At 36.7% G+C, this 12,752-nt stretch overlaps 1 pseudogene; it reads right to left on the reverse strand.

Moving 5' to 3' along the window:
* Positions 1-1,192: 1,192 nt before the first annotated feature.
* The window catches only part of LOC118556519, a 20,222-nt pseudogene continuing 8,662 nt past the window's right edge, over positions 1,193-12,752 (reverse strand).

Here is a 12,752-nt window from a genome sequence, read left to right on the forward strand (position 1 = left end):
AAATATTTTTTTCTTTAAATTAGTCATTTTAGCTGAAGGTAAAGGAGATAGTAAAAGAAAATCAATAATAAATTAATTCTAGTCTGTAATAGATAAATACAATTTTATCTTTTGGCAGATTAGGGAAGGCATTATAAAGTACTCAGCTTTACATTAAGCTGCAGTCTTTTTCACCTGTTCAGTTTTGCTTCTTGTAAAATGATACAAAGTCATTTGTAAATCTAGCTAGTGGTTCTTAAAGTAAAAATGCAGCTTGTAATTAAGAATATAATACAGCTGTCTCTAAATGTCAAATATAACATATCTCGCAGCCAAGTAGCTTTGTCTGACGTCTTACAGACTATATTTAACCGCTCTCTGTATCCAAAACAAACCTTGTCTCAGTGTCACTTTTGTTCATACGTGACTTATACTTTGAACAGGTCATCACTTTGGGCTGCAAAATTTTAATGAATCAATAAATTGTGTTAATGCAGAAAATATTCCAAACATATGTAAAAAAATACTTTTCTAATAAAAACATTAGAAAATCTTTGATACATCATAAAAAAGAAGCAATGTCTATTAGGTGCCATTTGAGGTGCAGGAAGGACAGGGCTTGTTTATCAATGAATATGCACCAGCAGCAAACCAAAGCGGTCCATCAGTATTGAATAGGAAGAAAGAAAAAAGTACAGTGATTGAGGAATTTCAAGCTAATTTGGTAAAGAATTCAGAATTTTTCATAGTACATATTACATTACTTCTGTTTCGAAATTTAATGTAAAACACGGAAAAGATCAGCATGTTGAGAACTGCCAACATCTGACAACCAGAAGTATTTGGAGATATTTTTTGAAGGCCAGAGTGAAGTTTAAGGGCTTTATTCTTTTATTGTAGGTAAATGTTCAAATTTACTTTTGTAGTACATACATTGTTGGGAAAGCATTTTGTTACATATACATATTTTTAACCTTTACAGTCAAGGACAGAATCATATCTTAGTTCTACAGTTGATGACAACAGTACATATGGATTCTACATATTAGAAGAGCTCAACACCCAAAACTTTTACTGTGCTTTAATCCAGCCCTTAAAATCATGCTAAAAGTGATGGTTTTGAGATTTTTAAGTGTGGTTCTGTCAAGAGATCATGAGCTGGCAAAGTGTTACTTACAGCACCAAATGTCTTCACAATGAGGAAACAGAAGCCTGTTTAAAATAATAGTCCAGCAGTAAATGTGCAACCCCCCTTTGTGGCCCCCGCCGTTGGAATCATAGAGCTGAAGAGTTGACGAGTATAACTTCCTCTAATCCCTTTTTAAAAAAACAAACAAAAAAAGAGAGATGGCAGATGAGCTCCGTGTTAGGATACGTTTGCTCACAAAAACTATCAATCCTTCAAACATAAGCAACGCTTTTGTTTGCCATCCTGAGAATCTGATACTCCCCTATGTGTAGCACTTGCCACTTGATCTCATCTTAGCCTTCCAAATTATAGCTATTTCAGCTCTATTACAACTTCAAAAATTGGACCAAACCAGGAGGAGTAATAGGTCAGCTTACGTTACGTTCACACTGCCATGAAAAAGTGGGCAAAAGGATCAGATTTGTGTTGCATTCGCCTGCTGTGTGAATGTAGCCTTAACCCTTATGAAGTAGAGCAGGCGTCCTGCTTTTACTAACCAGGAGCTCTGCAACTAATGCCTGTTTTTAAAAAGAAGATTTCTGCTGTAAGATATTGGCTGCTCATGACCACACAACACCACCTCAAAATAATGATTCTGTCGAGGCTATGAATCAATGACAGATCAAATTTAACTGTCAAACATCTTCTTCCTGTCAGACTTGTCTTCAATGTTCTTGCGCCAGTCTCCAACATCACGCAGCTGCTTGTCCTGTAGACACAAACAAGATGGTCTTAGTTTATGGAATTGTATTTTTTTTAATATTAAGGATCTGTAAGCAACATGGTGTTAGGGTTATTGTTTTGTCCTGGCTGCTAGAGAACAAACTGAACTAAACAATTAAAAAATAATAATAATAAGTTTGTTTTTTTAAGTTAAATTGAGTGGTTAAGTTTCAAAAAGTTTGGTTATGTTTAGCCACATACCTCCTCTTTAACCTCCTTCTTGACCTGCTTCAGGTTGGCCCTCAGGTCCATGTTGACCGTGTGTTTGGAGCCCAGCAGAGCCTTCAGCATGGCGTCAGCGGACATACGCACCTTCTTCAGTCGTGGTCTTTTGAACTTTCCCCTGAGATCCACAATCTTGATGTTCAGGTCCCTGACCTTTAGAAAGATCATGAAACAAAGGAACTATGTAACTTCAAGATTGAATTAAAGTCACCTAATAGTACATTAAGTTATGAAAATTTGAAAGGAATCATGTCATCTTCTGAGATCTGTTACTGACGAAGTTGGGAATCTTTGAATATAGGGTCTATTTGCAGTCATTTCTTATTTTTTGTGGTCTGTAATGACACCAGGCTGGCAAGGGTCCACGGGCTGTAGTCGAACCCGGTACAGCTGTGTCAATGCCTAGGGCCTATGTGTATGGGTTGCATGCACTACCACCGGAGCACCCTACCCACAAATTTCTTAAAAATGTATAAGCTTTAAACTAATAAAACTAGGGAGTAAAAATTCATTTCAAACAACAGTGCCTGTATTCACAAAGATTCCTAAGACTAAAAGTAGCTCTTAGTGACTTCATATTAAGAAAAATCTTAAATAACAAAAGTTAAGATTTTTCTTAGAATTGTATCTCGATAAGATAAAAGTTATTCATGAAGTAGCCCAGGCCTTAAGAGAGAAAGTAAAAAAAATGTCCGTAGTGAGGAGGACTTTTAACGAGCCTAAGAGAGTTTTCAGCAGGGAAGCTGGTGGAAACAGAGAGAGCTGATTGGCTGATCCACCACCTAAACCTAGGAAATGAGCATGCAAACTTCTTTAACAATCATATAATTATGAATATCTGAATAAGATAAACTTTATCATCCTCATAGAAGGAAATTAATTAGTTTTAGACTTTGAAGCAATCAACTGGTTCCCTTATATAGGACATTTTTGACCAATCTGTATAATATGATTGATTTTGACTTTGTAAAGTGCCTCAAGATGACATGTTTCATGAATTGGCACTATATAAATAAAATTTTATTGAATTGAATTACAGGGTAGCTCCCGTTAGCATTCTACGCACTATGCCATTGCCGATGTAATTCGAGTGTATTTTTGTGGTTATAACAAAAGTTATCTCCACAAGGGTGTTATACAGTAATGGGATATCGATGTTCGTGTTATTGGGTCCACTCATTACGACTAAAATAAAGCCGAAGCTATTAAAATTATTGCCGAATGTCCACCAGCCTAATGCTATTCTTCCGGATAACGTTCGCTCTTCACGGATGCACGTTTCGTTCAAACGTAAGGTTTGTTTTGTTTCGCTCCACCATCGTTCAATAGTGCTATGAGCGTTATTGCCACATTCATTTGGAATATTAATGTCATTTTAAAGGTGTTTTGCATGACTGTAGATTAGCCGATTTTAGCAACCCATCGCTAGAGTGACCCCTAGCCTCCCAGAGGTATAATTGCATTAATAAAATTGAGCGTTCTCGAAGTTTACTAATGTTTACTGAGAAAATCCTTATTTAAAATGTTCTCTCATTTTGTTTAACTCAGGATTTGCCATTTGAATGTGTTGAAACACATACTAAATGTTCTAAATTGTTAAGCTAATTTAACTCCATTCCATGTTCTTTAAGTTGAACTTTGGTTCTTTAACTGAGATCTGCAGGGAACCAGGATTCACTGAATTATTCTGATGATGCTGATGATCAACCACTTTATTTTGTCCTTGTGTTTCTTTTGTGTGTAAATAGTTCCGTAGCTTCTTTTTATCTTCATTTTGCTTAGTAGTTTTAGTTAAGTTTCACTAGCTTAGTAGAGAGGATTTGTTGAAATATAGTGTTAATTCAAATAAACAGTATTCTATAGTGGTGTTCTCTGGATGTTCATTTTTATTTCTCTTAGTAAATTCTTGAACTTGAAGAGAAGTTGTCACTCATTTATTCTATATGTGTGCAGTTTGCTGTAAAAAAACCCCGCCAGTGTTCGACTCACCCTTTCAACTATTGCCCTAATATCAGCAGTTTGGGCTGATATTCACCAGACAATACCTAACAGACCAAGAGCTATTTATTAAACACTAAATAACTGAAAATAGTGCGTAATGGTACAAGGCAACATTACATAAAAAATTGCAGAGAGAGAGAGACTACAATGTGTTACTGAGGTTACACAGAAACGGACCTAGGATTTAAAAGTTTATATCTCTGTAGATCATGCATATAAAGGTCATTACATTCTCTCCTTTGTTTACTGGTTAGACCATTTACTACAAGCCCACTGTAAGTTCAATGCACCAGGTTTTATTTGCTACTGAAATGTCTGGTCCACACTATAGTTTTGATGAGCTTTTAGACCTGCTCAAATGAAATGAACTGTTCAAGGACACAAACACTGCAGCATCTTTAGTATGAAAGTCCTCTTCACCTGACTTCTGGAAACCGACAGGCAAAAGAGGGAGGCAGAGGGAGCACCAGCATATCCTGATTTTGTTGAAGATGAACGTGTAGAAAAGTCTATGGCCAAGATGGAAGATAAAACATTTTAGGTTTGACAGAAAAGGTGTGGATCAAAGGAGGGTGGGAGGTCTATTTGGCTGAAAAAAGGAGAGAAGGATGCCAAGCTTATTTCTTAGCTGGACTCATTGAAACATGTTTTCACCTTATTTACTCTGTCCAGACTTCCATCTATCTGACCCTCGTTGTGCTTAAAGCCTGTGATATTCTTCAGCTCTTCACACACACTGTTCCACTGGGATATGCTCCCTAGCTTTGTCCTGTACACCAATCTGCTGTCTCTAAACCTGACTTTTTTTTTAATTTTTATACCCCTCAATATTTCCTGTCTTCCCCCTATAGGGCTTGTTTTTCTTCTTTAGCAGTTTCTTTAGGTCACTTAGGATCCAACATGTTATGGAAATAATCTCACTGTTTTGACAGGGATGATGTTATCTGAATTGAAGTTTGCATAACTGGGGCAGCCTGTAATGGCAATGAACTCCTTTGCATTTGGCTGGCACAGTGAATCCCAGCCTCAAAACAACCCTATAAGGCTTCTTCAGCTTTCCAAGACTATCTTCTCGCAGTTCTCTTTAATTCAATTCAGTTTCATTTATATAGCGCCAAATCACAACACATGTCATCTCAAGACAGCAATCCCTCATACTGAGCATGCATGAGTATGCTTGTATGGTCAGATAGCCAGGCAGGGAGAGGCCAGGGAGATGCTTGGTATATAATCTTGCACCCTGGATAGGCTGCCAGTCCATCATAGGTTAACGCAAAGACACACAGGAAAAACGGTTTTGTACACAAACTAATTAATTATGTTTTTGGAAGCCCGAGTATCCAGAGAGAACCCATGGACACATCCGACAGCGAACACGCAAACTCTAAGCAGAATACTCCATTCAGGCCAGGATTTGAATCCAGGACCTTCTTGATGCAAGGCAAAAGCGCTACCAGCTGAACCACTGGCAGCCCGTTCATACTTGTTTCCCAGTGATCTCATGTTGCCCATAATAATTGATGGAAGAGATAATTTCAACTTTCACCTTCTCTCTGTTCTCTTTCCTCCCACTACGCATCTACGTTGCCTTCTTTATAATTCATCTGAGATTTGGGGCTGTAGATGAGGTATTATTTAAGCTCATGAGATGTTAATAATCTGCTCCCGGTTGTAAAAAAAAATAAACACATTTTTGATGTTGTTACACATTGTAACAAATGTTCAAAAGTAAAAATGTTTCAGCAAAAATCTTTCTAGTTGCACAGCTTCCAAATCCAGAGGAAATAAATATCTAAAATCAGCAATATTTTATCAAGAAAAGAAGGAAATCCAGCTTTTAAAAAGAATAGATCAGTATAAAAGTAACAGACCAACTCAACATACTGTCACATTGAGGAGGGTCAAGAAATTCTAGAATTTCAACCCTCTACACCATTATGACAACTTTGCACCTCAAGGTGACAAATATTTGTACATACACACCTAATTTACTCTACACATCCAAAACCAGTTTCTATTTCCTTGGTGAGACCAGTCTACTTTGATGGCAGATGCAGACTTGATGATAAAGTCAGTGAAGGGATATGAATATGTTTCTGAGAAACTGATCTTGTAGAGCAAAACTACCCAAGCACATGAAGGCAACACCTTCTCTATATCCATCCATCCATTATAAATACCCACTTATCCATGCAGGGTGGTAAGGGGAGCCCGTGCCAATCTCCAGTGGTCATTGGGCGAGAGGCAGGTTACACCCTGGACAGGTCACTACTGAAATGCTGAGACAGGGAGTGTGAAAAAGTCAAATCTCTTATCTAATCAGATAAACTCTGAGCCAATGATCAGAATTTCTGTCCTTTCTGAGTTCAGTTGAAGGGAGTTATTTTTAACTAATTTGTAGTTTGCTTTAAAAACTTGAGTAATTTAGACAGTTTAAAGAATCCAGATTATTTGTAGGAGCAGTACAGTGGAATGTCATCTGATAAAAAAGTATTATGAAACTTTTTAATGATCTGTTCAATCAATAGAATTTTACTGGTTGTGGTAATTTACAGAAAGTGAGGCTTCCTTTTTATAGGTGAGATCTGAACCATTCTAAAACAGTTCCAGAGATCCCCACCAAACTATACAGTAATATTCAATAAATAAAATATATTTGAAAAGGTCAATTATTTTATCAACTAAATTCACTACATAAAAAAGATTGTATACACCTGATGTTTTCAAGTCTTCATTTGTGTTACAGATGATTATTTTTCCACATATAGCTAATGATCACATTTAAGGTTAGATAACATCAAAACACAAAATCTGGACTTAATGAAAAGTATGTTTAATACCAGTTTAAACGGGTTTTATTTTCAAAAGATATATTTACTCTATCATATGAGCCTCTTTGGAATGCATATTCTAATCTGTGGAATATGACTGCAAAGTCTGTTTATTAAGATAGTATGGTCAACATTGTCAAAAGCTGCTGTAAAGTCCAACAAATAGGGTTGTCATGATACTAAAATATTAAACTCAATACCATTTTGAGACCACGACAATGTTTTGTAAGGAACGGGATTCTTTCGAAGTGAAAAAAGCAATGGTTACAATATAATAATATTTTAGTTTCCTTGATGAGAGCATAAACAATAGGTACAGGACAATTAGCCCTTGTTTAGAAAAAATATAACATTTCAGTGTTAGTTCCCTGTTGAGCAAAAGAGTAGACAAAAACACTAAGTGTAATTGTTAATATCTTTTATGGAAGTACGTACTTTCAATTCAGTCGTGTCATTATTTAGGGTATATTCACACCTGCCACATTTGGTCTGCTTTAAACAGACCAGAGTTTTTCCCCCCTTGGTCTAGATCTTTTGTGAAGGTGTAGATACACTCAAGCAAACTCTGGTCCAGACCAGACCACTGGACCGAGAACCAATTTTTGAGGTGACCTCAGTCCGCTTCCAAACGGACTCTGGTGCAGTTCGCTTCTGGTGTGAATACGAAACGGTGTGAATACGAAACGGCCTTGATTTACCAATTGCAAAAAACATATGTCTCTTTGGACTTATCAAGCCACCATAGCAGTGAACATCGTACCTGTTGCTTAGCAACGCTGCTTCCAACACGTTGTGGGACTGCTTCAGCTTGCCGGACGCATTCTCTGACGGTGTTCCAAAATCAGGAGTAAAATGTTGTGAAACCTGTGTTGAATGAGCAGCTCTTGCCACGCTCGGTGATTTATCAGCTGTGCTGACAGCAGGATTTCTATAATAGCTGTCTTCCATTTCTGGATATGTGCTAAGTCCCACTCTTGTCATTTCTGTCCGATAGGAACAACGATAATCACACATGTTGCTTTGTTACCAGTTATGATTCACTTGCCATGTTAAAACAAACAGCACCAAATTAAAAAACAAAGTCTGCCTTTGGTCCGGACCAAACAAGCAGACCAAAGGACTGTCCAGGTGTGAATACACCTATATTTTATTATAATTGTGGGGCAGAAAGGGTGTAAATTCAGCCCTCATAGGCCTAATGTTATTCTTGAAAAATGTCAGAATGATGTAAGTCAGACTTTGAAGTTACGTGGGATCCTTAGAAAGACAATCTTATTTAATGTATTAGATAAGACTTTGGAGTTTTTTATTTGAAAAAAGTAGGTTAGAAAAGCAGCTCTGGAGGTTTTGATATTATTATTATTATTATTATTATTATTATTATTATTATTATTATTCAGAAACATTCCTTAAAAGTCAACCTACGAATTCTCAACACAAAAAAGCATTGACTTATTTTAATTTGGCAAGAACAGGTTCCATGTTAGATTGGACCTTTAAGAAAATGCAGCAGTGGTCACTCAGGTGAATGTCTTCAACATGTAAATTGTTGATGTTTTGTCCTACAGAGAAAACAAGATCAAATATATGACCCATTTTATGACAGGCGCCAGAAACATGCTAGAAACTCTCTCAATGTTTGCAATATTTAGTTGTATCCACTGGCTGTGCCTAGTAAGCATATCTATAAGCTAAAAACCAGGCATAGTCTGACCCTGAATTTCTAGCAATGCAAAGCAATCTCTTACTCCTTCAGAGTGCCCCTGGTCTAGAGACCAAGCTTACAGGACTAGACTGATTCCACGGAACCTGTGTAAATCTGCACCAAACTCCCTCTGCCCCTGAACCAAACTTTCAGGGGTACTCTGGAACAGGTTTACCCAGGAAGGGGTCCATGGGCCCTAGCTAAAGTTGGAACAAAGTTTCACTTGTCCAGAACCGGTTAACTATAATGTTCGCCCTCTCCAGCCTAGGTACATGGTACCAGAAGCAGCCATTCCATGGTGAGTCTGGACCAAGACAGGATAGGCTCAAAGCCAGGATAGCCTCAAAGGACTGTGGGTAAGAATTGGACGACACCAGCTCACACCAAAACCATGGAGCCACCTACCCACCCAACTTCAGGAAATCGAAGTGGACAGGCTGGCCATTTGGGGACACCAGGTGGTAGGTCAAACCACCCAAACAAGTGCAATATAAAAATAGGCCTAATCACCAATGGATTGAATAAAATTCAACTGAATTGAACACATATATTTTGACAACACATTACCTTTCCATCAAATAATTACTCTCACTGGGTTAGCTATTTTTTCTATTAGTAACAGGCCATTAAAAACCTTTTATTTAGTGTAAATTACAATAGACTTCATTGTAAATTATCTTCTAATACCAAAGTGATATAATTTAAGAATCATGAAAGTTTGAAACTAGAGTTGTGTTAGAATGGCACAAATGTACTGCTGAACAGGCTTCATACTGAGTAGCCAGAGGCTCACCTCTGGGGAAAACTAATGTCAGTAAGTCAAAACCAAAATGGTCAAAGAACTAATGCTAAAAACCACATTTTGAAAATTATGCAGCACAGCATTTTGAAAAATACATAGTGTTTTCAAGACTTAAAAAATGCCATATAATTCAACTCTGCATTTATTTTATTCACTTATTTTCTCTGCAAAAGAAAGTAAGTGAATTCAGAAAACACTGTATTGTCACAAAGATCAGAAAAAAACATCTCCCAGCTAAAGGATCTACAGTGCTGGAAATGTGCACTCTCTGTTGTAGGGCTAGACAATAATTTAATAACAATTTTATATCGATTGATAAATGCGTGGTTCAATTGAAAAAAAGGGGACAAGAAAAAGTTCAATAGAAGAACAGTTTTCCTTCTATCATATAGGTTATGATAGCATTCCAGCCTATCATATAAGTTAATACTATAGTCATTACATTCTCCCAACAAATCACAAACGCAGACCCGAGAATGCTCCGACACCAAGCTGCGCCCCCATCAAAGGGTTCAGAGAGCATGTGTTCTTATGTTCTTTTTTAAACACTCACAGTTTTGATAAAAAGTTGATTGAATAAAGGGTTATGTTTGAATTCAGTGTTCTTAATTTAAAAATAGGTCAGTTAAACAACAGTATAAAATTTTTTGATAATTATCGATATCGATTAATCTGATTTCTATTTTATCAATATGCTTTTTTTACATATCATCCAGCCCTACTCTGTTGTTTCTATCAACAAGTCATTAGGATCAAGTTTTGCTGTTAAACAGGATTTTACTATAAGTTTGCAACAAACAGAAACTAATTTCAAAGGTGACACTTTAAACAGCTTTGAGAATCCTGCATTTTCCATTAACATGGATAGCCTGGGTGTACTGGCTGTGAAATGCAGGCCCTGTGTTTTTTTTAGAGAAGTAGAACCTTAAAGGAGTAATAAACAAAATTTAAATATTTTTTTATATAAAGAACTGAAAAATTATGTGAAGAACTAAAGGTAATATTTCAGATGGACTGTGGTATGACTTCACACCGCAGCTCTCTGTGTCTTTCTCCAACCTCTTGTTTACATTGCCGGGCCGGACTGTGCGTGTACATGCTCGTGCATGTATGTATATGCATGTATGTGTATGTGAACAGCTGACACTCAGGGCTTAGCCCCTCTCTACCCTAAAATACCACCATCAGAGCAGCACAGTGTTGGAGCTACATGGCGGAGAGCAACCCAGCAGATCAAAATGTTCTCTTGCTAACAGCATTATCAAGTTATGAGTCATTTACTTCTTAACTAGAACTGTGAGGATGTTTTACTTTGTTTTTCTTTTACAACTATTAACAGAAGGCAGCGCGTAAGAAGGGAAAGGAGGGGCTGGGTGGCTACTTGGAGCAAGGCTTTCTCGCTTGGAGCGAGAGGCACGTCTTGTCATACATCTGGTTTTGATGTACAGACAGTGCTCAAGGACCACTAGTGGTGAAATATTGCTTATTGCTCCTTTAAACATTCTTCTTAAGTTGGAGATCTGTGAAGGTTCACAACGTTTTCAAACCAGCGTATTCTATGACAGAAATAATCTGACCCTTTAAAATGCTAAAACTCTGTGACTTTGCTATGATTAGTCTAATATCCTGGTTATCTGTAGATAACACAGTTTTCCTTCTAGAAGCTTCTGACAACTCTTGTACCTTTTCTGACTAATGTAAACCACTTAATGATGCTTTAAGTAGTTCACGTTTAGTCTTCTACCATCTTATTAGCTTCTACACAAAAGAATGCAGTCTTTAGCATGATCTAATCTTAGGTATGTTGCATTCATAGAAAAAAATTGGAATTTTTTTTTGTATTCAATTGTCCCTTTCAATCTATAAATGATCTGGGCTGTTTCTAAAATATTCAAATCTTCCCATGAGTGTACAAAATCACACAAAATAAAGAAAGGTAAAGTCCAAATTAAAAAGTTTGTGGTAATGAAAATTGATTTTCATCACAACATATAAAATACTAATTTGATAGAGACAAATATAACTAATTAATGAAAAATCTTAATGATCACAGGCTTTAGCATTCCTTGTTTGGGTCATTTAATGCACATAAATGTTGGTTAGTTTCTCATTAGTTCATGATATTTTGGTGAACATTTACATTTGATGTGTTTTTTTTTCGAACATGCAGTTTTGACTGAATCAACAATATGAACAGACTATTGTGTGAAGATTTTCTTTGTGTAAACTGAACGTGTTGTAACATGACTGGTATTTTGTTTTACAGAACCATTCAAGGACAGAAGCCTAAAAGATTGTCTCACCTCGTTGAGCACCATGTTCAGTTTGAACTCTGTGCAGTATCTCTCCTCTTCACTGATGTTAATCTGCTGATGCAGTTTATTGCAAAGTTCCTGAAAGACATCCCCACCCCCCAAAAAAAACATCTAATTATTTTTTTTTTTTGTTGGGTTTTTACATGTAGCCCACAAAAATGACAAAACTGCTTAACTTAAAAAAACTACTTATATTCATGATAAGAAATGTCAACTATGGCTAACTTTTGCTTGCTAATCAGTGAGGAAATCTCCAAATTATTTCAAGGTAAATGTTCTGACAGTTTTATCCTACCAGTAGCTCCTCCCTGGAATAAGGACACATCCCAAAGGAGGACATTTCTCAGCGAGGAACTTCTCTCTCTCCGTGGCATTCACCTGAGATTCGGCCTCAGTAAATTGTTGGCGACCAACGCATACAGCTCTGTGAAATGGCATCAGACAAAAAAACAAAAACAACAACATAACAAACAGGACAAAACTTTGAGACCTTAATTGACTGGGGAAAAGGAAATATATATGGGTTAGTGCTTTACAAATGTGATCTTGGCTAAATATTTGCTGTTCTCGTACAGTTGCTGAAGGATTAATATTAAGAGGTTACGCCAGCACATGTTCTGTTTGGATGACAGATGACTTCACATTCACAACTAGCATGCGATTAAAAAACTGTTGCAACAACAGCACATTTCCCCAGATAGTTACATTATTAACTTTTTTAATAAGACTGGCAGTTAACCAAATAGGCAAAAATAATTGTTTCATTTCTAGAATCAATTCTGGCCCATTTTAGTACTTTGAGAATAAGGCGTGTGTAAGGAATGTATCTGAACCCAAACAAATGTGTGAAAATTAGAAATTGTGAAATTACCTTCAGAGTGTGCTTAAGTCTTGCAGACAGTCTTTTTTGTACACAGAGACCTAAAATCAGACCGACGGGAAGTACAATAGATGGAATTTTCTTGTTGTTTGTTTTAAATGC

This window comes from Fundulus heteroclitus, chromosome 2 (assembly GCF_011125445.2).
Source record: "Fundulus heteroclitus isolate FHET01 chromosome 2, MU-UCD_Fhet_4.1, whole genome shotgun sequence".
NCBI classification, from domain to species: domain Eukaryota; kingdom Metazoa; phylum Chordata; class Actinopteri; order Cyprinodontiformes; family Fundulidae; genus Fundulus; species Fundulus heteroclitus.